Source organism: Microplitis demolitor, chromosome 3, assembly GCF_026212275.2.
Source record: "Microplitis demolitor isolate Queensland-Clemson2020A chromosome 3, iyMicDemo2.1a, whole genome shotgun sequence".
NCBI classification, from domain to species: Eukaryota; Metazoa; Arthropoda; class Insecta; order Hymenoptera; family Braconidae; genus Microplitis; species Microplitis demolitor.
Window position 1 is genome coordinate 3,117,264 of NC_068547.1, and position 14,366 is coordinate 3,131,629.

The 14,366-nt window shown below is 31.5% G+C and overlaps 1 protein-coding gene and 3 non-coding genes across 4 annotated transcripts in view; 2 read left to right on the forward strand and 2 right to left on the reverse strand.

Annotated features, from left to right (window-relative positions):
* LOC103576576 (circadian locomoter output cycles protein kaput) overlaps window positions 1–14,366 on the reverse strand; it is a 106,709-nt gene that overhangs the window by 89,526 nt on the left and 2,817 nt on the right. The gene's annotated exons all lie outside the window — the stretch shown is intronic.
* Trnay-gua (transfer RNA tyrosine (anticodon GUA)) lies at window positions 1,035–1,127 on the reverse strand. The gene is made up of 2 exons: window positions 1,091–1,127; window positions 1,035–1,070 (listed from the first exon to the last, which is right to left on the reverse strand). It is a non-coding gene; the product is annotated as a tRNA-Tyr (tRNA).
* Trnay-gua (transfer RNA tyrosine (anticodon GUA)) lies at window positions 11,814–11,905 on the forward strand. Its single transcript is given in 2 exon segments — window positions 11,814–11,850; window positions 11,870–11,905. It is a non-coding gene; the product is annotated as a tRNA-Tyr (tRNA).
* Trnaf-gaa (transfer RNA phenylalanine (anticodon GAA)) lies at window positions 14,173–14,245 on the forward strand. Its single transcript has one exon. It is a non-coding gene; the product is annotated as a tRNA-Phe (tRNA).

Consider the following 14,366-nt stretch of genomic DNA (forward strand, 5'->3'; position numbering starts at 1 on the left):
AAAAAAAAAAAAAAAAAAATAGTTGGCTACCACGTTTCAGAATTTCATTATGCCAGAACCGGGCGTGGTCCTCAGGCCTCACGCACCGACAATAACTTTGTAAACTCGCATAAACCAGCCGCAACGTCTTACTTAATGAGCGGCTTGATTATCCCCACTGTGCAGGCAGTATGGGACGAGTACTAAAGGGCCTCCCTTAACGCCAAACGCGTTATTTAGCGATGGATTTACGAGCGAAGATTGCGCGTAAATGAACGCACATGCCATATAAAGTCCTTTGCCAGCGGTTTCGTATCGCGGTGACTATTATCGCACTTTCCGCTTCGTACTCCGATCCACTGATAGCCATTTTTTTATTCATTGTTACCTTTTTTTATGTTTATGCCTATGCCGGATATTTTTCACCGAGATTGCATATAAATGAGGCTCGGGCCTCACGGGATTTTTATAAATTTCGAGATGCTGGGGCCGAGCTATATATCATTTTCTTTATGATGATTGTCTTGGTCATATTCACGTCGGTCATAAATATCGTCATTATGTTTTAAACCCGTCTGGCACACATCCAGTGCCCATTCATGCTCCCAGAATCGGCAACGACGATAACACAAAATAATGCGTTACAATTTTTTAATGGACAATAAACGTCCCGGGCATGAACTCTAGAGTAAAATTATAAATTTCTTACTTAAATTTAAAACCTTAATTAAAATATTTAACCCTTTGTTTTAAATTATTCGTCTTAATTATATTTAAAAGTAATGCGTGTCGAGTTAAAAAGATCAGCTAATAAATAAAACAAAACTCTGACGTCTGAATGCTGTCTTATCGAAAAAAAAGTAACCTTGTGATCTTTAATATCGTGCGATAATTACAGCATTTGTTTGAATTAATTTTTAAAAAATATGTTAAGTGCGACGTTAATTAAGTGAAAAAGTGAAAGCTGATTTAATTGATAACGGCTAAATTAAAAAATGTTAAAATAATTTAATTAATTTTTTTAGTTTAAAATAATTTAAAAATTTTAAAAAAATTCCTTCGAGCCGGATTTGAACCAGCGACCTATGGATTTCTCTTTTTATCAATACAACTACAGTCCACCGCTCTACCAACTGAGCTATCGAAGGCTGTTGTAATTAACAAAAAATTAATTTTATATAACCCAACAATTCGCTGATGAATTATTTATGAATCACCCCAGCATTAATTACTGGACCGGGTTTAATAGTGTGGGTATTGAAGATAGAATTAAATAAACATGTGTAAATAAAAATAAAAGCAGAGCTTAGAGCAGATGTATCAGCGATACATTCTCCGATCGTTGGCGGAACCAACGAGCCGCTTAATGCTCGCGTAACTCGGGATTAAAGTCCATTATGCACGTAGCTAACAAATGCGCACATTACTCTCATCATTCTGCTGATAACTCGAGCGACGAATTTGCTGGCAAAGTTATTACACTAGTACCTGTATACCTAAGGAATTAAAGGAGAAGAGAAAGAGAAAGAGAAAAGTTTATGATGTCGACTGGGCGAACGATTTGCAAGCCATTGCTTCAGCTAATTATCATCAGAATTCTTAACATTTTATTGCTCATTCAAGTGCTCGCATTTTATACAATTAAAGAGTTTGCGCAATACCCCGAGTCTGATATATTTGCATTAAACTTTTTTTCTTTATCAATAAGTCATATTTACATTTTTAAGGTAAATATATTCAAGCCGTTTTCTCTTTAACTTGGATATGATACTCATTAATATACTTAAACTTTTATTTTTATTTTTAAAAAAAAGTTTATTTTTTTAATCATTTTTAATTCCACTTGACATTCGTTATTTTTCACGACACACGCGTCTCTGATAATAATCAATATCGAGTACTATAAGTACCTTGTAATTACAGGCCCGAGCTGAAAAAGATGAGAGATGGAATTAAAAGGTGGGGCCTTCTTATAAACCGGCAGATGCATCATATATATATTTATAATGTATGACTACGATATAGATGGAGAAGAGGTTGAAAAATGTTTTAATAAAAAGGAAAAATAAATTATTTGAAAAAATGGCACGATAACCCAGAGGATGGATATATAATATTTATATATATATTTTTTTTTATGATACTGAAGTTAGCCAACGTCCAATAATTTTTGGATTTTTTTTTAAACAATAAATTATTTAAAAAAAAATATTTAAAAAAATTGCACGTATAGTTTATTAAATTTTCTACATGTGCATATTTTTATTTTTTTTTTTTTAATTAAGTCGTTGAAACAAAAATTCAAAATTTTTTTACTGTCTGCTAACTTCAGGATCACTTTTTTTTTTTTTGAAGCTCACTAAAAAAAATTTTAGTTTGAAATATATGAAAACTCCTCTCCAAGTTTCAAATCAATCAAAAATTTCTAGAGATCACTCGAGAGATTTTCAAATTTTGAAAATCATCAAAAATCCACTTTTTTTGTCCAAAATCTTTGTTTTCTCTCTTGTTCAAATTTATCTCGGTCAGACTGAAACGAACTCAAATTTTGAGTCAAAATATCGATACTTAAAGGTCACTAAATATTTTTGAAAATGTTTATAGAATTTTTTACTGTAAGTATTAATATTTTAACTCAAAATTCGAGTACATTTGTCTCTGACCCAGAAAAATTTGAACTAGAGAGAAATAAAAAATTTTGAAAAAAATGGATTTTCGTTGATTTTCAAAATTTTAAAAATTCTTGAGCAACCTCTAGAAAATTTTGATTGATTTGAAATTTGGAGACGATTCTTCAATTACATCAAACTAGAATTTCTGCAAGTTAACTTCAAAACAAAAATATAAATAATAAATCCAATATACACGACTTAGTGCGTCTCACTCGGTCATTATTAAGATTTACTGGGTCTCTTTCATCCACACAAAATACAACTCAGCCAGAGAGCGATCCGCTGACCTCCGCCCAGAGTAACCCTTTTTAAGATAAATATATCCTCCGGGGCGTCGATTAATCATCCTCGTCATTCCTTAAGCGTGGCCGCATCTCGACATATATAAATCGCTTGTATTAATTGAGTCGTCGGGCATGAGGTGTAAAACAAATTCACCATAATGATAATATATATAATATAATAATATTTAATCTACTCGCTTATGTTATGTACTTTGTCATGTTATTTTTTGATTACTGATTTTTATTAATTGCCCTCTCGATCTCCAGTCAAGACGTTATTATTATTTTAATCTCAATGCAAATAGCATAAATTAATATCGCCATGACACAGCAGATTGTTAATATGACCCTCTATTTTAAAAGATTAGTCTTATGGAAATGATTGTGTAGGTGAGATGGGCATTGCAGTCATTATATATATAAATGGAAGAAAGGCATTAAGATTATAAGGGGACTGAGTGTGCCTTAAGTCCCAACTCGGACCCTACTCGCAGAAACACACGATCCTAATTGTTATGACTCTACGGAGCAATAACTGGATGGTTTATGACCGCGTTATCCACTCCATAACCACCTCAGGCATGACGATTGTTATGTTTCTCCAAGAGAACCTCCACTATAATGCCCTCACTAAATATCATTTCAATTGATCTTATCGGTTATAATTATTACTGTCATTATATTTTATTTATTTATTGTTCATATAATTACTAAAAATACTTTGCACCTTAAATACTTGAATTTAATTTTTTTAAGCCGGTAAAAAAATCTAAATTACTCTTTTTAGTCACCAGATTATTTTTATTAATTAAACCTATAGATTTTTGAAACTCCATGTAGGACAGCCGCGATAATTACCTTGTAATTTACAGGGATAAGTAAAAATAAACTGGCTCGCGCCATTAACAAAAAACACGCGAAATACGCAGGTGCATATCTGTCTCTTTTACGTTTATAAGTAACACATACTTGAATATATACATATATATGTGTATCTTTTAAACTATCCTCATAAAACATTTATTTTATAACATAGAAATAATTATACCGAGCATATAAATAACTAAAATGGAAAGGCGGACGTGCAAAGTGAGCAAAAAGTATCAAGTACGAGAATCCAAGTAGTCAATTTAATTGTGAGCATATTTGTAATCCGTAACATGTTATTCTTACATTCCTTCTATTCTTTTTCTTTTGTAATATCCCCTCAAGTACTGTACCGTTAATATTGTATTATTATACATATGTAATTCTATTACTTTGTATAAAAATTGCCCAAGAAAGATGAACAGGCACGTGCAATAATTTTACAATTTCTGGAATGCAGCATAAAAAATATTCTTTTACATACTCAGGTTGTTTTTATATTTTTATTGCCTTATTTTATTTAGTTTAATCAGAATATACGCGTCGGAAGGATAAAAAAGTGGTATATCTAATGAAATTTATATAAATAAAAAGTATAGGAATATTGTATATATATTTGTATGTGAGTGCGGAGGTAAAAAAAGAGATAATAAGGAAAGGCGAGTTAACGCTCAGCACGAGCCAGTCTCGGATCCTTCGCACCCTGGGGATGACGTACGGGTCTGACGCAGCGTGTGGCGCTCCCTTTTTTTTCATCCCCCGGGTCGTTGCTGCTGGCAGAATCTACTACTACATTATATTCCTTTATTGGTAAGATTCTGTCTAAGTAACTCCAAACGTACCGCCGCCGCCATGTATAAATATTTGAATTACAATTCGCGCCGCTCATAAAAACGTCGACACTCTAACGGATCTCGGTTTTTAAATAATGGAAAAAAAAAAAAAAAAAAAAAAACGACTGATATGATACGAACAACAAGTTGGATATTTATAAAAGAAACAAGAGGAACAAAATAAAGGAGACTATCATATAATATTATATATATTTTTTTTTTTTTGTCCTATGTAAGATTCTCGTGTTTTATTGCGGCTCCTTTCACACCATCTTCGCAGTATACACTCGTAATTATTTGTCATAGAGGGATTCAAATTGGAAATACGATCCCGAAGATTCGAGACAAGTTTTTAAAAACCAAAAAAAGAAAATGTTTAAATAAAATAAAGACAAAAATTAATGAAATTTAAATTTTGACTAAAAATTTTTTTTTAAATCCATGGATAAAAATAAAAAAAAAAATGGACGACTTTTTATTGGGCTGTCGACCAAACTTAAAACAGGAAGTTGAGTCACCAAAAAATTATGTTTCACACCTAAAACTTACTTATAAATTGTAATTATAATTATTTGTGTAAATTAGGAATTATGGTAGAAAATAAAAAAATTTAGACTCATAATAATAATTATAGTGCAGCATGATAATTCTTTGACAACTCAAGCTTGGTCGATAGCATGATAAAAATTTGTAAATTTTTTGTCTCCATTTTTCTCCGTCAAAATTATTTTTTGGCGCAATTATTAAATTTCAAATTTCATTAAAACTTTCATTTAAGTCAAGTCGATCAATCTTCATCATCAAAGTCTCGTTAGCTTTTTAATCGAACGATTGGGCTCAAGTGCAAGTATATATGTATATGTATATATAAGTTTCAACATGTATTGATCACACATATAAGATAGTTTTTGTCGATTCTTTTACGTTCCTTGTTCGCGTTTGCAAGAATCGGAGTACAAAGTAGAGGAAAAAATGCCTTGGGCATTTTGATCGAAGCGATTATATACGAAGCTTATTATCCAAGAGCCAATTTGCGATCGAATCCAACAGTATATACATAACACCACATATATGTATATATATAACAGACAGAGCTGCGTCTCGTGGCGATAAGACGCCTTTAGACTTTAGTACTCTTCTGCTGGGCGATGATTGTCACGATGGCTTTGCTAAATGTCATTAAGATTCAACGGTTAAACTAGAGCCGAGTTTAAACAAACCGGAAGTGCTTTACTCATTAACCGAAACACGTCGGATCGTTTGCGATAAACGCGTCTGCCGCTCTTTTCTTTCCCTCTGATGCGTGCCCGTCATGTAGTACTTACACATATACATGTACTTAATAACTCATCCCTTTACTTTACTTTATTTTATATTATATTATAAATATATAAACATAATGATACTACGGTCATTTTTTTTTCACTGCAGACGCGTATTACTCACAGCGACACATACAAGATTATATATATCTTATACATGATAAAATACACACGCCGGAGAAAAGAGAATAAAGTGCAGAAGCCAAACGGAGACTTCTTGGGCGCCACCTGCCGTCTGCACCTTCCGACGCTTCACTTTTTGCTCAGATCCTTCCGTTCTAAGAAAATTACGGTCCTCGGGCAAACATTTTCTTCGCGCGACATTATACCCACAACCACTTAGTACCTTGTGTGTATTATTCGCGACGACAACTAATATCCATCACTTTAATTCTGAAAAAAATCTCTCGCAAATTCGCTGAGAAATGCCAAATTTTTTTTTCAAACATTAAAAATGTTTTGGCTCCGCTAAACAATAATTTTTTAAAAATTTGTTACAAAAAAACATGTGCACGGTAAAAAATTAGCGGAGTAAATACGGAGGGGATGACTGTATTTATTTAATTCCGGAGTGAAATTCACTACACTGTAAAAGATTGGGAGTGAATTCGAAGTGATTACGAATTTTATTTAAATTCAAATTCACTCGGTCACTTTTTTTTAAATCACTCCACATATGGAGTAAATAAGAAGTTTGTTTTTTCGTCGGAGTAATTTCTCGTGGTCTGAATTTTATTAAAATCGGCATTTACTCCGATTTGGAGTAAATTTAACTCCGAGGAAATTAAATAAATAGTCACCCGCTCCCAATTTACTCCGAAAATTTTTCACAAGGTACCAAAGAGAGTTCAATTAAATATTGAAGCTTCCGGTCTGAATGAAATTCACTCCGAAAAGAAGTTAATTTTAATATTCAAACTCTGAATCAGAGTAAATGCGGATTTTAATGAAATCCAGACTTCGAAATCACTCCTGGAAAAACAAACTCCAAATTTACTCCATATGCAGAGTAATTTTTTTTAACTCAAGAACTCTGAGTGAATTCGGATTGAATTAAAATCCGAAATCACTTGAAAATGTAGTTTTTAAAAATGAATAAATAAACTGGAGTAACTAAAGGGAAAGTTATAAAAGGGAGAAAAAAATGAGTTAACTTAAAATTGGATATAATTGAACCGGGGCCACGAGATTCCGATACAACGAAACCAGTTCGTCTACATCGCACGCGTCCTTCTTTTATAACACACACACGGCACATCTCCGAAGGATTTCGCAGATCCCAGTCGCGTGTTATACGCACTCGTACGCACTTTTGTTGACCGGACTGCAGCAGTTAACAATCGTTAAGATAAATCTAACAATAAATTATAGACATTTAATAATATTTAAATTTATAATAAGTATGTACTTAATTAAAGATATAATCAACTGTAAAAAAATTAAAATTTAGTGATATGAATGTGTTTTCTGTAAATTGTGTCATTCGTGTTAGTAATGACTGTAAAGAAATAAAAAAAATATATATATATATAAAACTAAAGTGAGAATTCGTCTGGGCTGGATTCGTGATGCAAATATCGCTCTGATTAATTCTGTCATTTATTGTCCATTTAAAAAACACACAGACCGTATAGCTCTTAATGTACAAACAGATTTCTTTGTTCTCTATTATTTCCGGTGTAATATGCTAAAACTTTTAACTACACATATATATAATAAATGTGTGTATAAATACTTAAAAGAATAATAATAAGGAAAAAAAATAACACAAAAGGGGAAAAAATTGCCGGTAAACGATAAGACGATGCAGATTTTTCATGGCGCTATATTATATTTGAATTGGAAATATACTGACGGTGACTTCCGTCGAATTCTCGTGAGAAAAAAAAAATAATTTAATTCAATATTATTTTTAAAATGATGCATTTTAAACTTGTTAACATTAACACATATAAGCATTAACATAAACTTTATTATGCGTGCAAATATTTCTTTATAACCCATAAATAAACTTTACAATTATTATTTATTTTCTCGTTAATAATAAATATAATTAATTGGCACAACCCGAGCGCGGTAATTAATTATCGACGTTTAATTAATAAATTTAAAAAATAATTTTATTTAAAAATTAATTTAGTTGTTGAAGTAAAATAAAAAATTTGTAACATGGAGTAAAAATAAAAAAAGTCTAGTACATGGAATGATCTGATGATGGATTGCTTGCCTTGGACTCGCGAATTCCTCATACGATAAATATGCCTTTGATATATTTAATGTCTCGCGCGTCAAAAGGTAAAAATTGACGTATGCTATTATGCATGCAGACGGATGAAAAAATTAATAAAAAAAAGTCATTGAAGTTGATGCTATAAGTGCACACACAAAGCGTACACATAAAACGATCGAACCCGGCAGTTAAGTGCACGCGGCCGGCTATTTTATTTCATTTGTCTGTTGGTCGATCCGCGTTCCTATCATTTTGCGGTCGCGTATACAACCGTGACTTACTAACTCAAACTAGCATCTCACGTATATATTTAAGAATAAGAGCATACATATGAGTCACAATGGCATACGGAAATATTTGCTCCAATCCTTATTGGGCTCTCGGCATACGAGAACCAAAAATTACCCAATAAAAATAAAGCTACCGATGTAATTCATGTAATTACAATTCAATGGCTTAAAGAAATTAAATTCTTGGCGGAAAAAAACTAGCCCGGAAATCTTTTCCTGGTGTAGTACACAGGAATACTCAAAGAGTGACTTAAATGCCGCAAATCCCCCCGGAAGTTTAAAAAAAGAAGGCGGGATTATTTCTGTTACACCCTCCCTTAGTTTGTGTTCTTGCAATTTGGCTCGAAACATGGATACATTTTTTTTATTTTATTTATTTTTTATTTTTTTAAACTCTCACGTGAGACAAACAAACCACTAGTAGTATTGATCTTTCGAAAGTTTCAATTATTTATAATGTAAATTGTAAAATTACTACCATCTGCACTTTTCACTTTATAATTTTAAAAAAAATACTATATAAACATATCGACAAAACATGAAAGAAAGCCTTTTACCGCCAAACCGCAAGTGAAAATGTTTCGTACAACAAAACACAATAATTTTTTTTTTTACCGTCTAACGACAATAAAAAAAAAAACGAACATACGCAATTGTAATAATAGTAAAAAAATAAAAATATAATAAAATAAAAACATTGAAATGTTTTTTTTTCCGGTATGTACTTCCGGTACATTTATTAATAATATCTCGGTGCTTCATAAATTGCGCTCGATTATTTCGCATTTGCCGCGACTGAGAAAGAGAGCGAGAGAAAGTGAGACAGAAAAAGAGAAATAACGCGAGTTAAAATAAAATAATAAAATAAAAAACATAAATTGAGATCGGTGCGCTAGGTCACGTTGATCCCTATCGTCATTTTAATAACCGGTTATACGCCCACAACGAATGCATTTCAGACGACATAAACGCCCGTAAGATAGTAAGCTTGTGATAGGCCGTCTGCTTGCACGGCTCGACGGCTTTATACAGCCGCATCCTTTACATAAATAGATGTGCATATGCACTCGCTGATCATTTTTATCTCTATTTCCTTTCTATTAATTGCCAAACGTAAATTCAATCCAATTAAATGTAATAATTATGATTTTTATCCCGTTCAATAACCCCCGTTTACTCAATCCCAATTACGCCCTGTAATTATGCACTTTAAATTATTTCTACCTCCAATAAAATTACAATTATTAATAAACTATCAACTAGTCTAGTAATCAACTTTGTTAATTTAGTAATTTAGGTCATGATTGGATAACACATTATATATAGGCTTATTTATCCTTTTAATGACGCTTCATGTACGCACGGGATATAATTACCTGCAGGGCCGATCAAACTGTCAAGACGGACAAACTTTGATTATGTGGATAGACTTTCAATATTATGCTTATATTATAAACTGTTTACTGAACTTTACTTAAACTACAGCCAACTAACTATACCTCATGTGCTAACTATTTATATGCACAGTCGACTACCCGTCATAACCTAATCTAGGGACGCAGAGGTAATTTTTCTTCAAATTACAGTTTTCCCATTACCATCGTTTAATTTTGCCCTTAACTACTCATTATAAGCCTGTTTTATTTTATATGAATTCAAACGTCATATTAATGTTTTGACACGAGCCGTTGTCTCGCGAAATATAAGTACTTAAAAATAGACAAATTAATGATGAAAATTTACTACCGGTAGTCAATTTTCATCATTAATTCGTCTATTTTTTTCCTAATCTTAGTTTATAATTTTGACAATTTTAGCGGAGGCTTATAACGGGATGTCTGGTACGAGATTCAAAAAAGTGATTAAGAGAGGAAGCTGTATGTGCTCAATAACTGCCGATCGAGGTAAAAAGCTTATAACGGGTAGTCGACTATATATATATATATATATATACATGTTTTAGTATGGAGAAATTTATTCCTGTTTGAAATGCTATGATTCCATAATAAAGCCGGACCATTTTGAACTGCAGAAATTGAACTAAACACATGAAAAAATTACTGTAACCATTTTGAATTTTACTATGGTTTCAGTAATTTTTTCATGTGTTTATAAAAATTTCTGCATGTGGCCAATATAATCCGACTTTACTATGACACCATAAAATTTCAAACGGTATTAATATTCTTACTACCGTTTGTAGTAATAACTGTAGGGTCAGTTTCTGAAACTTGAAACATTTATAAAAAATTATTTTTAAAAGACGCAAAGACGTAATTAATTTAATCTTATGCTTTTTCGTTTATTAAAATAAAGTATCAAATGTCCAAAAATGAAGCAGTGGCCACAAATGGCTCTTCTACCCTATATATTATTATATTTACGCTGAGCAAAGCGGTGATTTGTGAAGAAAGTAATTTATGAAAGACGAATAAAAAAAAGTATCATAAGGCTAATGAAAAAAAGTGATATGGGTCTCGTGATGAAATTCCTCGTTACGAAAGCTGAGGATAATGCACTTTTTTGAGAGGACAAAATAAAGAGCGTGCAAGATTGAGGATGAACCGGTAGAGAAATTTACACATTTTACGCGAACCCTCATTAGAGTTTTATGACAGTGGAGTATGATAGTGTATTAGATAGTTCTTGTATAAAAAAGTTAACAATATTTTTTTTTTTGGTAATCATGCCGCACGTAAATATCTTCATTTTTTTTTGACACACCTGTCGCATTAAATATTTAACTAAATTTAAAACCGTTATATTTTTTATTTAATACCTAAGTTTATTAGATTTAATTCAAATTTTTTTTATGAATACAACTAGTCCGTAGTTATAATCTTGGCTCCGTAGATAAATACTCTAGTACAATTAATGGTAAAATAAAAAAATTTTAACTTGCGATTGTCGAGCTACACAACCCACGCTCTTGAACTTTGAATAAATAATTAAAATTACCATTACAATCAGTACAACTTGCTCTTTTTATTTATTAACCTCAGGTATACTTTTATGGATATACATTCTAATTATTCAATGACTGCGATAATAAAATTGTTATCTTTTGTATACAAAAAAAAAAATCAATAAACAAATATATGAATAATAAATATACTCATAATAAAATGATTTATTTTTGTCTGATAATTTTTTTCAGAGCAATATCTCCTGATTTCGCGTCAGCGAGTATTGATCTTCGGAAACCTTCGGGTCCTGACCCCTCTTTCTATTAAAATGCTCGAACCTCATGGAACACGAAGATAATTCTTTCACTAACTCGACTTTCACTGACGTGAATCTTATGTATGTCCATTTTTTTCGGGGCTTTCAACTTCCCCTTCGATAGCTCAGTTGGTAGAGCGGTGGACTGTAGTTGTATTTGATCGAAAGTAATCCATAGGTCGCTGGTTCAAATCCGGCTCGAAGGAATTTTTTTTTTTTTTTTTTTTACTCCGTCAAAAATAATTTAGAAAAATGAAACCCTACGAGTAAATTATAAGCCAGAGGACAATAGTAACTGTTATAATTAATAATTATTGCAATTACTGTCACTGCTGGTTATTAAGACGTTGACATAAATCTTGCCGAGGCAATTAATTAAAATGTTTAAATTATTTTATTATGGTTATAAAATATTTAAAGAAAAAAAAAGGGAGAGCATTAATACGACATTTATTTGCCCACCCAGAATCAGAGGAATGAGAGACATCTGCTTCAACGTAAATATATAAATATAAAACCCTACACTAGCTAGTTTTCATATACCCGTCGGATCATTAATTTCTAATCGCTCACTAATTACTTCTCTATATAAATTTTAAAAATACTCGGCAGTATCGCAACTCTTATGAAACCTAAAAAACAATTAAAAATATATATCTTATCTTATCTTCAGAAGATTTGAATTAAAATGCGATAAGCTTCGAATTATAAATAATAATTTTATTTATTTATGAATTGAGAAATCGCATAAAAAAAATTTAATTGTACAAGAAAACTAATTGGCATAAATGAATACCCATGTTTATTTAAAAATTTAAATCCCAGTCGTTCAGCTGACTGGTTTAAATAAATCTACAAGTATATCAAAGATATTTATGTTAAATAAATCGACACAATTATAAACCATAGATAATTAATTATAATTACACTTAGAAGAACAAACTCTTACACGGGTATCGTTAAAAAAAAAGCAGACTATAAAATTTTATCGCCGGTAATTTCTCAATTACTACAGTTATAATTATAATCGAAAGTTTAATTATTATTATTTAACAGACTTATGACCAAAAGAAAGTTGAATTTATTCAGTCTAATAAAGAGTACACAGAAAATTTTAAATATTTACAGGCATTTTCAGCCTCCCCTTCTCCCCCACTTTGTGGGAATATTCAATGACTTTAAATTGTAATGACTGTATTAAAGTTTTGATAATTAATTAAAACAAAAGTTACGGCATTAATTGCAGAAAGGCAACGCAGTTACACTTCCGCAGAGATATAGATTTTTAAAAAAATTCTTTACAATTGACGTCAATTAGGAGTCAAACAAAATTTGAAAAATAAATTTCAGTAAAATCTTCATAATTTAGAATGTCAAATTTTTTAGGCTAAAATTTATTTACCGAGTTTCGCTCAACTCCTAATTGATGAAAACTGTGAGTAATTTTTTAAAAAATCAATATCTCAGCGAAATTGTAACTGCGTTGTCCTTTTTCAATTAATGCTTCAACTTTTCTTAATTAATTATCAATATTTGAATACGGTCATTACAATTGAAAGTCATTGGATATTTTTAAAAAGTGGGGGGAAGTCACTGTCTAAGAATGCCCTTAAGTTACGATTTTTAAAGTTCAAATATCAATTTTTCCTGCATAGACAATAAATTATATTTATCCTTTAATTAGTTTCAATTATAAATTGAAGAAATTACTATTTAGAACCAGGGTATTTACTGATAACTTTATCATTATATTACTTGTCATTTCTCAATTTACAGTTCATTTTTTTCCTCGTATTTATGGAAATTATCTTTAAAATAAACAAAATACACTCCCACGAGTACAAGGACGACAAAAGACTTAGGTCGACATCCGTAATGGAGCAAATCAACTTGAGGGCCGTGAAAAATATTTTTGTAATCTTATTGTTGTGAGAAGCAACAACAGGCTCGATCACCACGAGTACAAACTAATGTATAGTTCTAGCTTTAGTCCCTGACTCTGACTGTGGTCTTTGACATGGTACAGTACCTGCATTCTGCACTACAAGATAGGTGCACATTTACGTTTTGGCTGACATTGCCCATTCACTATTCAACTATTATACATCACATTAGTATAGCTTTCGCTCTGTACTCTGGACAGCACAATGAGGCCAATTACTTTAATTGCAGTTCAACCCGGTGGATAATGCGAAAGCTCTCAGCGACCAACCATGGGCCAGTAACAGCCGGAAGTATTAAAATAAATAAGCGACGCAATACAATCGCTCTTTTTACACGCCTAATACCTTTCTTCCGTTTTGTTTTATTTTTTTCTATCAATACGCGCGAATTATCAACTATTGATACCCTTCATTGCCCTGCGATTATTTAACGTTCTCATAAATTGAGCAATAACTGAATCCACGATAAAATGTTGTCTTGTTTCGTTATCTTGTTTATGTAGAGGCGTATTTTAGCCTCAACCAACGGCGCCGAAATAGCTCAGTTGGGAGAGCGTTAGACTGAAGATCTAAATGTCCCCGGTTCAATCCCGGGTTTCGGCAAATTTTTTTTCTTTTTAGATTTTATTTAAATTATAACCGTAAATCTTTTATAAAATAAATTTATTTAAATATTGACTATAAATTTTTTATTTTTAATCATTTATAAATAAATAATTTATTA